At 35.2% G+C, this 13,928-nt stretch overlaps 1 long non-coding RNA gene across 7 annotated transcripts in view; it reads left to right on the top strand.

The window, feature by feature from the left end:
* LOC106509776 (uncharacterized) overlaps positions 1-13,928 on the top strand; it is a 705,874-nt gene that overhangs the window by 546,107 nt on the left and 145,839 nt on the right. For 2 of the 7 annotated variants that reach the window (XR_014841585.1, XR_014841589.1), the window contains exon 5: positions 13,730-13,840. The exons of the other annotated variants lie outside the window; for them this stretch is intronic. This is a non-coding gene — a long non-coding RNA (uncharacterized LOC106509776). The remainder of the gene's footprint in view (positions 1-13,729; positions 13,841-13,928) is intronic. 7 annotated transcript variants of the gene reach the window in all.

The following is a 13,928-nucleotide window of genomic DNA, read 5'->3' as shown; positions in this document are numbered from 1 at the left end:
ACATAAATTAGTTAGGACCAACTAGGTCCAAGATTGCAGAAGATTCAACTTCCAGTGGAACTTAAGCCCATTATGTGTTCATTATAATATGTTGGCATACTAAATGACATGCCCACATGCACCGTGACAGTTCTGAGGCCAACCATAAAAGGCCAAAAAGTGAGTGGTGGCCTCATTCCTAGGAATCCTTGTCCCTTCCCTGAAATAGTTGGAATAATCCTCCCATTCATTAGCCTATGAAATTACCCAGCTCATAAAAACTCACTGCAGCATATTTCAAAGCCACTCTCTCACCTTTTGAGATGAACTACATTCTGTCTATGAAATGTGTATCTCCAAGACCCCTCTTGCCTTCTGGGATGGCCATTCTGTTATGGAGGGTGTATCTCTCTCAGTAAGTTTACTTCTTACCTATCATTTCGCCTCTCGCTGAATTTCTTCTGTGCTGAGACATAAAGAACCTGAACTTCAGTTAGTCCTGGAACCTGGTGTGCAATTTCAATTAAAAGGTAATGAGTTTAAGTCCCAGTTTGGGTTTCGGCTGGGTTAGAGTTCTAGCCCATGGGTTTAAGTTTCAATCTGAATTGACCAGTTTCAATAGGGGAAAATAAAAATTTAGTCAGGTATACAATAGAAAGACCAAGGAAACCTGACTTACTGGCTGAAATGGCAGAAGCCCTCACCTTAAATACCATTTTTAGCTAAAGACAAAAGAGGGTGTTGCGGATAGTGATTTGGGAGTTCAGAGGGGAGGAAGGTAATTCACATGAAGTTGGAAAAGCAAATATTCATCAAGCAAATGTTTGCTGAGCCATGAAGAGAATATGGGGCATAGAACAGACTCTGATCTCTAGGCGCTGCTCTCCCCAACACACCTAGTCCACACTATAATTATCTATGTGGATAGCTCCCTTCCTGGAACAAGTTCTCTCTCTACATTCTTTAAGCCATTAGGGGAAAGGTCAAAGTCTTTCTGAGTTTTGGGGTCATTGATTGATTATAGCTCAAAATAATCTGCATGCCAAAGAGACATTTTGGGGAGGCAAATTATATATATAACTATATAGAGAGATGATAATAGAACTCATGAATCATGATTAAATTGAAAACATCCTAAATATTCAATAATAAGGAAATAGTTTATTCATTCATTTAATAAATATCTAATTTAACAGTATGTCCATACTTTTTGTAAGAGGTTCTAAGAAAGAAAATATACATTTAATTTTAATAATTACTCTACATCAGATGTGCTAAATTAGTTACATATGTGTTTATATTATTTTCTCCTTTAATTCTCACAAGTGATATGTTTTAGTTACCATCGTTTCAATTTTAACGGATGAGAAAACAGATAAAAGAGTATTAGTAACTTGTCCTAAAGTTTATAGCAAGTACATGAAAGAATCTGGAAACAAGTCTAAAGCTGTCTAGTCAATTATGATGGAACACATAATGTGAGAAAAAAGAATGTATGCATGTATGTGTAACTGGGTCACACTGTGCTGTAAAGTAGAAAAAAAACATACATAAAGAAATAAAAAATAAACACTCATAATAATAACAAAGTTAGTATGTACTTGCTATTTGCCAACACTGTTCTGAGGCCTTTTTTATATCTTTTTATTTATGGTGATAATAAGACATATGCTATTATTATGCTAGTTTATCACTAGAGAAAATCGTGGTACAGAATGATAAAGTAACTTGCCCAAGTTCTTCATCTGGAAGGCCTAAGACAGGATTAAAGATAGGCAGACTGATTCTAAAGAATAAACTCTTAAATTGAGGGGCAATGCTTAATTAAAACCCCATTATTGAAAATGATTTAAAACTTTATTCAATTATTTCTGATGAATTATATTAACCAAAATATATAATTGATAACATAATATAGACTTTTTCATCAAAATATATAATAACAAATAATTATATGAACTATTGAAATTACAGAATTTTATAAAGCTGGAGTCCAGCAAATATAAAACAGAAATAACTAAATAAATATATTAGAAGAAAACTTCCTTGCTAAGTCCAGTGTCTTCAATTTAAAAGAGTCCTTTAAATGCTTGGTAAAATTAATTAAAAGACATACTGACCTAGGTGAAATATAATTACTTTTCTAAATTAAAAAAATATGAAATACTTAAATTTTTTCAATTAGAAAAATATAGGTAAAATACAAATATAGAAATATGCATTCAATTAAGTATTACTTCTCAAACACTAAATGTTAAAAGATAATGGAGTAATATATATATTTTTTTGTATTTTTAGGTATATGGAGGGTCCCAGGCTAGGAGTCTAATTGGAGCTGTAGCCGCCAGCCTATGCCAGAGCCACAGCAATGCGAGATCCGAGTCGCATCTGCAACCTACACCACAGCTCATGGCAATGCCGGATCCTTAACCTACTGAGCAAGGGCAGAGATTGAACCCTCAACCTCATGGTTCCTAGAAGGATTCATTTCCGCTGCGCCACGACGGGAACTCCAATATTTTAAAAATTTAGAATAAATTTATATTCAGACGAAGTATATATAAACTCTACTTAAAGATATGGGCTGTTTTTTAAAACAAAAAGTTACAAAATATACTACCTTTTCTGGAAAGTAAATTGTTAACCAAATACTCCACCTACCTAATCAGAAAATTCAAACCACATACACACAAACCCACACATGAATAAAAAACAGGGAGGACATAAAATTAAAAGCTGAGACTAATAAAAATAATGAAGATTTAATTCTAAAGAATTGATAATAACTTTTTACTAAATAATAAAATATGCAAGGACATTTTTGAAAGAGAAAATATGCTGTATAAAACAATTAACAAATCGAGTCTAATAATCAGATTATTTCAATAGATTTGGAGCTTAGGATTGTTAAGAAAAGTTGAAGACTATAAATTTCTTAACCTATTAAGAGACAGCTTTGAGAATCCTTACATTTTTCATATTAATAGAAAATTATTTCACTTATAATTTAATAGAACCAAGTAAAAAATAAAAATTCATAAAATTATGAATATATTTTAAAAGAAATATATGTGAGAATTTTTTAAATGTATAAAACATGGCATAAGCATTTCTTTAAAAAAAGGATTGGAAGGCAAATTATATACATTAACAATAAAAATTATGGAGTGAGTAAAGATAATATTAAACAAAATATACATTAAAATAAAGAATATGTAAAATTAAAGGTCTTTAGAATAATAATATATTTATGTCATACATTTAGTCATATATTTATATATTAAATATATAATATTTATAGACCATTATATTCATATTCATAAAATATAAAATTTACAAGTTATAAAATTCCTGAATGTGTGTGTGTGTATATATATATTTATATGTGTGTAATATATACATATACACAGACACATATATATACAAAAAGCATTGAAATAAAACAAATGATTCCAGTTCAAAAGACCATTTCATATACCCTAACATCAGGGAGTGACAAGAACATATGTTTAAGACTTTGACCATGAATGCAAGCGCGCACACACACACACACACACACACACACACAAACACACACCACAGATCCAGACTGATAAATTATATAATTGATTGATGGATAATCTGTTTCAGATATTCAAAATATTTAATGACTTTCATTATCTAATATACATTTACACGTTTATATACATGCCTATATCATGTAGAAGTGTATTTACACCAAACATTCCCCTGTAAATAATGTATTTTTGCCATAAATAATCCTTGACTACACCTTGATAGTGTATTAAGCATTACGAAAATTGTAGGATATTTTTCTTTTTTAAAATTTATTTACTTTTTATATTTTTCTTCCAATTTTCTTGAGATGCAATTGACACATATCACCGTGTAAGTTTAAGTTGTATAGCAAAATGATTTGAATTACAAACATGAAATGATTACCACATTAATTTTAATCAACCCCAAGGGCTAGGTAAAAAGGTGGTGATTGATTCTAAAGTTCTGTTAATGAACCAAACATCTCTGTAGCCTCTCTCGCTGAACCTAGATGTGAGGCACAGACATAACCAGAAAACAGGAAGTTCTGGGAAGGACCAATTTTGAAGGCAAGGATCCTTTATTCAGCACGAGACCCATCATTGATTTCATCTGTGGTCAATTGTGTTTTATTTCCTAGTGGGATCCTTCAGGGAATTGAATTGTGTTAAGGTTCTGAGGATATTTTTCAATTTAGAAATTTGATTCACCATATTTTTCAACTTCAATAAGTTGAAGTATACCTTAACTGCAAGAATTGTGTATTGAGCAAATATTATCATAAAAGCAATACAATTACTCAAAAATGGTAGACTTTTTGTATAAACAATAACTAAATCTAATAATTTGGAAATTAATGCAGTAAAAGATTCCTTTGATCAAAGAACTAGTCAGAATTGCAAAGTACATTTCAAAATAATCACAAATAATTGTTAATGAGGGTGACTTTTATCGAAACTAAAAAGATATTGGCAGAACTGTGCTAACAGGAATATCTAATAGGCTTTTAAAAATTTTTTATTTTTTTTATTTTTATTTTATTTTTTATTTTTTTGGTCTTTTTGCCATTTCTTTGGGCTGCTCCCGCGGCATATGGAGGTTCCCAGGCTAGGGGTCGAATCGGAGCTGTAGCCACCGGCCTACGCCAGAGCCAGAGCAACGCGGGATCCGAGCCGCGTCTGCAACCTACACCGCAGCTCACGGCAACGCCGGATCGTTAACCCACTGAGCAAGGGCAGGGACCGAACCAGCAACCTCATGGTTCCTAGTCGGATTCGTTAACCACTGCGCCACGACGGGAACTCCTAAAAAATTTTTAAACAAGAGCAAGTATAAAGAAGGAAGGACAATAAAATAAATGGTATGAATGTAGTAGGAAGTAAATAATTATAAAGATAAAATCAGCATGTAATTTATTCAATAACAGAAGAAAAAAGAATTAACAAAGTGAAGACAATATGTCAAATAACATCAATAAAATGGACAAAGTCAGGATTACTTGACACGGAATGAAGACAAAATTACAATATATTAGGCAATTCCCATTGTGACTCAGTGGTAAGGAAGCCGACTAATAGCCATGAGCATGCAGGTTCAATTCCTGGCCTCACTCAGTGGGTTAAGGATCCAGCATTGCTGTGCACTGTGGTGTAGGTGGCAGATGTGGCTCGGATCTGGCGTTGCTATAGCTGTGGTAGGCCAGCAGCTATAACTCCAATTTGACCTCTAGCCTGAGAACTTCCAAATGCCATGGGTGGGCACCCCAAAGCAAAAAACAGAATTGCAATATATTATATATAAGAAAAAATACATTAACACTGATATGGAGAAGATCTTAAAAATATAACTTCAAAATGCTTATTTGAGAATTAAAATGAATAGACTGTTTTGAAGGAATTTATAATTTAAAATATTATTTAAGAATGGTAGAATAACTTACTAATGATAATAGCTAAATAATAATGTTAGAAACTATAAGAGTTGTCAAGAATCAAGCAGAAAAGTGGTATCTTATACAAATAGTTTTAATACTAGGTTTTATGAAAATTCATTTATATTATATTTTAACTGCTCAGGGCATTTAAAAAAGCTTATAAAACACACGCATTCACACACACACAAAATATGGACATATGCATATGGAGACTAAAATCCTTGTATATTAGCAAACAAAGCAACTATGTAACTGAGATTTACTCTGAGAGTGGAAAAACGGTTGAACATTAGGAAATACATAAATAAAAATTATATGAATTATACTATATGGAAGAGAGAACCTTAGCTGTTTTTATATACCACTTTATCCCTAGTGACTATACAGATGTCTATTTTATATTGATTTGTTAAATATTATCTAAAAGACTTTTCATCCTAAATAAATGGAGAAAAAATAAACATATAATAACACTAGCATTTTATTTATTGCTGCTTTTTACCAGGTATACCTACCTGCGAAATGGGTATGAAAACCACTTGAGTAAAGGAAGGTAGAGAGCCAGTAAGTTAAAGTGATGAGTAGTCAATGAAGAAATTATGGCTCTAAATTCTTAGAGACCAAATTGTATAAGATTAACATGCCACAAAGGAAATTGATGGAATTCAGTATTCATTATTGATTTAAAATTATTTTGACAAAAAATTTGTTTATTTAATGCTTCAAGGTGGGTTTTTCTTAAAAGTAAAAAGAGATGATAGATAGACAGATATACCAACATTATAGTGAGCTACCCTAAGGTCTATGAAACACCAGAAGCATTCTTTTCAAAATTGGGAGATAATACATAACTACTACATTTTTTACCAGTGTATTGTAGTTTTCCATGGATTAATAATTAAGGACTCATACATTGTAAAGCAGTCAATATTGTTGCGATTTGGGAGTTCCTGTCACTAGTATCCATTTGGATGTGGCTTCAATCCCTGGCCTTGCTCAGTGGGTTAAGTATTGCCATCAGCTGTGGTGTAGGTCACAAATGCATCTGGGATCCTGGGTTGCTGTGGCTGTGGTGTAAGCTGGCAGCTACAGGTCTGATTCAACCCCTAGCCTGGAAACTTCCATATGTTGCATGTGTGATCCTAAAAGGACTGATAATCTAAAAGGAGAGATAATCTTATTTTGGTTTTGATATGACTGTTTTACAAAATATTCAAAACACATAATTAATGACAACATCATATTCACTACCAAAATAAAATAAATGTGAAAATTTTGCCAGACATTAATCTCATCTTTTATCTATTACAAACAAATCAATGGAATATTAGAGGTAAAACTAAAGCTCCACTCCTAAAATACATTGGACACTGCCTTTGCCCCATCTCCAAGTTACTAGTGCCATCTTGAAATTGATGGGAGCATTTCCCATACATGCTCTTAGTAGTTTCCTATATCAATGTGTCTTATCAACAATAGGGAGCTTGATTTATTATTTTTAATTTACATAAGTGGATTTGCTATTTTCTTATGTAAAGTCCCTTTCACAGCAATATATTTTTGAGAATTCAGGGACTTGATTTACTCACTTTAATTGCTACAACTATATTTTACCATGTGAACACACTACAAAAGACTTGCCATTCTTTTATACAGGGGCAGGAACAAGAAACATCATTGCACAAAACTCCTATCCATATACACAAGAATTTCTCTAGAGTTGCTATTTGGATGTGAAATGTCAGAATTTGATAATCTATGCAACTAATATAATCAGTGCCAAAATTGTTATACAAATTTACTCTCAGAAAAGTGTTACAACTCTGTTATCCTCACCAATACGTTTCCCATCCTGACAGTTGTGGAATGTCTCACTCATTTTTATTTCCCTGTGTTGAAATGTGTCAAAATAAATGCCTAGGCCCAAGATGGAGCCACTCTTGCCTGGTGCCATGTCAGCAAACTGAATCTTAGATAAATTTTGAGCCACTGTAAATTGCTCCCTAGGACCAGAAACTGTACACCAATCAGCCAATCTCCAAACAGCTCTATGTTTACTTCATTGTTCCCTACTCATTTTCTCTTTTTCCTCTTCCCAGTTCCTTTTTTTTTTTTTTTTTTTTTTTTTCTATAAGGGCCACACCTGCAGCATATGCAGGCTCCCAGGCCAGGGATCCACCAGAGCTACAGCTGCCAGCCAGAGCCACAGCCACAGCCACAGCAATGCCAGATCCAAGCTGTGTCTGTGACCTATAGCACAGCTCACGGAAACGCCAGATCCTTAACCCACTGAGCCAGGCCAGTGATCAAACCCGCATCCTCATGGATCCTAGTCGGGTTTGTTAACCACTGAGCCACAATGGGAACCCCCAGTCCCTTATTTTTTAATCCTATAAAATTTTCTTGCTTTCCACCCTATTTTGCAGCACTCTGCACCCTTCTGAGCAGAGACTGCCTGCTTCGAATTATTATAGTTTGTTTGTGTCACCCGACAAAGGACAAAACTAAAACAATTCAGTAATGAGTTTAATGCCCTTTTTCAAGGAAGAGCAATCCATGAATTGGGACCATACAGTGCCTCACAAACAATTGGAGCACTATACCTGAGGATTTGGGGGCAAAAATGAGTTTCACTGAAGTTAGAAGAAGCAACAGGGAAGAAGGGCAAGGTGGGAGAATTTCCTTAGTAGGTATGCAGGTCTTGCTTTCTAGGGTCAGAGTTGTTGGAGGATTGTGATAGGTGTGTTTTAGGTTCCTTCGGCAGGTGTTTTCTCTATGGTAGGCTGACTTAGGTTTAGATTTATGATGTGGGTCTCCGTATGAGTTAACTTTATCACACAAATTATCTTTAATTATTTTTAATGTATATAACTTATGGACAATAAAATGCATTCCATTGCTTGATTTTTGACAAATTACATAAATGTCTATCATCCCACAATATTCTGTATATCCCTTCCCAGTGCATTTCTCCCTTCTCCCCAACTCTTTTTTTTTGTCACTATTGATTAGATTCATATCCAACACCTTTAGGTCTTTGTAGGTAATTCCTTTTTTTTTTTTCCTTTCCTTGTTGCTTTTACAATTAATACTTGGTTTTCCAGGTTCACTGTTAAATATCTAAGTTGAGATATATTTTAAATTATTCCTCTTAAGAATTATTTTTCTTAAACTTTCACCAATTCTGGAGGATTCTGTCATTATCAGTTCTATTTGGTTAAAAAAAAAATTCACATTTTAAGGCCTGGAAAGGAAAATTTAAGCATCAAACTTTTTCTCTGTGTTTTGATCTCTTCCCTCCACTCTAGTGCACAATGTGCATTAGCATTATGTGTTAACCAGATCTCCCCACTGGCAGAAATACCTTCACAGTCATAAAGATCAACTTTTCTCCTTCTGGTGCCAGCCAGGCAACTCCTTAGAAGATAACATTCCTTTTTCAATCCTGGAAGCTACCACCTACCTTGTATCTTTGGTGAACATTAAATACAATGTCAATATGTCATTTCCTTAAAAATTAGTAGAGAACAGGCTGGCCAGCAGACCTGGAGGGACACTAGGCCACACTTAATGGAAGTTCTTAGCTTAAATACAAACTTATGACCTTATTAATGTTACTGGCTATATTACTTGTATCTTGCCTATTTGATGTGATTATAGTTTTTTGCATTACCAAATGTGCGACCGACCTCAGATAAAATTCATGATGATTGAAATGATTGACCCAATATATAGTCTTGTAAGATTAATGGTTGTAATGGATAGAAACAAAAAGAGGGAACCATTTCCTGGACGATAACAGAGAAGTAAATCAGGCAGCCCAGAGGCTTTTGGTTACTGTTAACAGAGTCTAGACCCAGTAATAGCCCATGGAGTAGCTTATCAACAAAACACTTGCCTAACCTGGGAATGAGCATTCCTAGTGCCATGGGGCAAATTGGTCACACAATGTCTCCCCAAACTGGGTTAACATTGAGCCTGAAAGGGAAGGGATTATAAAATAAAGGGTGTTGCTCATCATCCCATTCTATAAAAATTAAGTTATTGGTCACTTCAGTTGCTGATCTTCAGTATACCCTGAAAGGAATTCAGCATGAAATCAGGAATGAGGCCCTCTGTGCTCTGGAAAAAACTGGCAGAACAAGCCTTCAGGTAGTTAGATATTTTCACAAAATTTGTTTTAGGAACATGGTTCTTATACTTTCCCATACTCAGAAAAGCACTGAAAGTGTTAACTAAATGGTCTGTTCCTCCTGCCTAGCAACAATCTTCTACTGAGATGTGTTCCTGATTGCATGGATCCCCATGACCAAAATCACATACAGAACGACCTCCCTTCTTTATCTCTTTGGAGCAGTTTCAGAGCGCTCTGAAAGGCTGCCTCTGGGTTATAATCCTCAGTTTGCCTCAAATAAAATGTTTCATTTCTTTCTTGGATTGACTGTTGATTGATTTTTGTTGTTGTTGACATCTTATTTTCTTCCTCACAATTTCTTTATTATCTTTTTCTCTAAATCCTAATTAACCACACATCTCAGACTGAACTCAAACCCATGGGCTGGGACTCTAACCCAGCTGAAACTCATATTTGGACTTGAACCCACTGTCTTTGATTTATTTTTTATTTTACTTTATTATATTTTGTTTTGTTTGTTATTTTGGCCATACCTGTGGCATGAGGAAATTCCCCTGGCCAGGAATCAGATCCACAGCACAGCAGCAACACAAGCTACTGTAGTGATAATGCCAGATCCTTAACCTGCTATACCACCAGGGAACTCTCCTGCTGTCTTTTAATTAAAATCACACACCTGGCATCAGGACTTACTGAAGTTTACGTTCTTTATGTCCTAGCACAGGAATTCAGTGAGAGGCAAAGTGGTAGGTAAGAAGTAGATTTACTGAGAGAGATAAATAGAGTGTGGGCCATTTCAGAAGGTGAGAGAGCAACCCTGGGAGAAACACATTTTACAGAGTGTGGACCATCTTCAAAGGGGAGCGGCCCCAAAACATGGGGTGGTGAGTTTTATGGGCTAGGTAATTTCATAGACTAATGAGGGGAAAGACAATTCCAATTATTTGGAGAAGGGACAGGGATTTCCAGAAATGGGCCATCACTTTTTGGCCTTTTATTGTTGATACTGGAAATGTCATGACACCTACAGGTGTGTCATTTAGCATGTTGATGTATTACAGTGACTATAAATGAGGCTCAATTCTACTGGGCCTACTAGGTGCCATCTTGGGCCTAATCGGTTCCAACCAATTTTTTTCATGTCCTCAATGCCATGTCATTCTTCCCTGCCCCATCTTCCCTCATGTTTCACTAATACTGATACGTAGCTTTTTTCTCACTTTACCCTTAACACTTACATTTTATCATATTTTTACTGTTTCATTCTTCATAATTTCCTCAGGTCTAACTTGAAATTGAAGAGTTCTAGGAGTTCCCGTCACGGCACAGGAGAAATGAATCCGACTAGGAACCATGAGGTCGTAGGTTTGATCCCTGACCTTGCTCAAAAAAAAGCAAAAAAAAAAAAAAAAAAAAAAATTGATGAGTTCTATTCCTAGACTTGTATAACTTATACATTTACAAGTTTTTAAGTTCACTTATATATTTAAACATTTTCCAACATTCTGTTTAGCCCTTTTTTTTTTTTTTTTTTTTTTTTAAGGGCCTCATCCACGGCATATGGAGGTTCCCAGGCTAGAGGTCTAATAGGAGCTATAATTGCTGGCCTACAGCAATGCCAGATTTGAGCTGCATCTATGACCTACACCACAGCTCATGGCAACACCAGATCCTTAACCCACTGAGCAAGGCCAGGGTTTGAACCCACAACCTCATGGTTCCTAGTCAGATTTGTTTCTGCTGCGCCACAATGGGAACACCTGTTTAGCTCTTTTTCAAATGTAACTTTCTTTTTAGAGTTGTGATTCAATAATTTATGTCCTTCATCATTTTAAACAAGCATTTCATATTCTGAAAGCTGATGTTTTCCCCATTATCTGAAATTCATGCTTTCTATTGTTGCTTTTATTTCCTATTGATGTTTACATTTATTCTATGGTTATTCTTATTTGTGCATGTGGTAATCATTGTAGTCTCTGGATGTGGGTGGATAAAGAATTTTCCAGATTCAAAGCAAGGTGAAGAAAAGACAAGTTTATTGAGGTAAGAGACACTGTTCACACAGCTGTCCGGCTTCCTGATAATCAGGGAGAGCCAACCCTGGGTGCACGGTTGTGTGTTTTTTGTAGCCCAGAGACAAAGGAATATGAGGAGAGGTCTCACCATACACCTGCTGGCCTGCTGATTGCAGAAGAATGGGGTCTTCTGATACACTTGCTGGTTGGTTGAGGAAGGGATGGGGTCTTCAGATACACTTGCGGGTTGTTTGGGGGCGTATATTGTCCCTATGGGGTAGAGTAAGGAGTGGGCCACATACCTTTCCTAGTAGGGGGCAGGAAGGAGTATGTCAAGTTGCTCAGATGGGGAGGTCCTTAGGTACATTGTGACAATTACAGTGAGACAGGTGTGATGATAAGGGTCTGGTAATTCTTAGCCAGGAGGCTTTCGGATTTTATCTTCTTGGAGAGGCCTTGAAATCCCACAGTGATTTCCAATAGTTAGTTATCTTCTGTTTCTTTCTTTTTAAATTCCTTGTACCTAAGCTTTCAAAGTGTCTTTTCTGAGTGATTTTGACTGGTTTCTGCCAGGAACAAAATGGATATAATTAATTCAATAGCACTATTCGTATTCATTTCTCAGATGATAAATTCCAGGGCCTAGGGTAATTTAAACATGACACCTAAGTAAATTGTATACTAGAGGTTTTACATTCGCAGGGCAGACTTTTCTATACCCAGACTTCAAGCAGAGATGCACATTTTTGTCACCTCTAATCATTTTTTAATATTTGTATTTGTTTATGAAAGTGAACAAAATTTCTGGATCAAGGCAGATTATCATCATTACAGAAATAACAATATTTGTTTCTCTTTTTCTGAATTTGCCCCTCTTCTAAAGTTATGCACTATAGAAGAGGGACCTTCAACTAGGTATTTGAGAGTTTTTATAAGAGAGCTTATGCAGGAGCTCCTCCTCCCTTCCAAGAGAGGGGTGGAATATTTTATCAGTATAAACAAATCCTTTGTAATATAAATGATAGCTCCAGATATAATCTCGCTTTGAAATGTAAACATATACCACCAGGGAGTAAACCTCTGCTCCAAAGAGATCAAAATCATCTTTTAACTTCCAAGACTTGTCTTTTAATCCAAGTTTCAGGTTTCTTTGTTTAGAAAGCACTAACCATTCAGAAACACCAAAATATTTTCTCTATCGTCTCATAGTTTCCAGTGTGTGTCTGTGAATTTTTTGAATATTATCTTTTCATGAAGGGTATATGCAGGACTTTGAATAGTCCCAACCAAATGTGGGGCCTACTTTCCAACTCCACAACTCACTCAATATGAAGGCATCATTTATTTGCTTTACTTGCAAAGGTATGAAAACTCAGACCTTAAATTTTCGGAATGAATAACAGCCTCAAATTCCATTCTAAGACACTTATAGTAATTCTCAATTTTTTATTTCTGGCACCTGAGTATTTTCCTTTGCCATTTAGCAGTCTGTCTATGCATTATTTAATTATGTTAAAAAATCTCATACAGTATTTCTAAGTGTATCTGAAAGATATTCAGCTTATTTTGTCACATTGTCAGAAATGAGCATCAGATGATTGTGTTTTGTGATTGCAATAATAATGGGTTCATGGGGTGCCTGGATAAAATATAAATTCAATAGATGTTCTATATGCCAGCAATAAGCAGTGTGGACAAAGAATATCATCTGCCGCTTAAGTTAACAAAGGATGTTTTGGCCCTTAAGCATCAGCTACTGGAGATCTGCAGATGCTCCCTGATGGTGCACCCTGAGGGGTATTCAGGATGGATAAAAGGAGGAAAATGGCTCTAGATAGTTAAGATACATATCGAAGAAATAAATTCAATAAGTCCAGACTCTTGCATCTTCCCATATACTAAAATCTTTAACTTGAGATGTCTGGTTTTGTGATTAGCAGAAATATTTTTATGTTCGGCTACACGTTTTATTTTTCAGCAAAACAACCATATCTTCTGTTGTCTCTCTTACCTCTTTGGAACAGTTCCTCAGAGCTATCTGATAAGCTGTTTCTGAGCTACAGTCCTCAGTAATACACCAAATAAAACATAATTCTCAACTTTAACAATTGCGTTTGTTTTTTTTTTCAGTTGACAGCAGATAAGCAATAGTGATGAAATCTCATTCAAAATACTAGTAAACATATGCTCAGAGTTATCCAGTGTTTTGCAGGAAAAAGAATGAGGAAAAAGACACTCCTGGTAAGAGAGCAAAATTTGTACTTTCATGTGGCAGTTTGCCAATGGTCATTAAATAATCTGGCGATATTTATATATTTTCTGTTGTATC

The sequence above is a fragment of the Sus scrofa genome, chromosome 3 (genome assembly GCF_054392235.1).
Source record: "Sus scrofa isolate SSC_HxYL_T2T_F1_AM1 chromosome 3, Sscrofa_HxYL_maternal_Yorkshire_Landrace_v2.0, whole genome shotgun sequence".
NCBI classification, from domain to species: Eukaryota; Metazoa; Chordata; class Mammalia; order Artiodactyla; family Suidae; genus Sus; species Sus scrofa.
The sequence above is the reverse complement of the archived record's forward strand: the minus strand, read 5'-3'. Positions and strand labels throughout refer to the sequence as shown.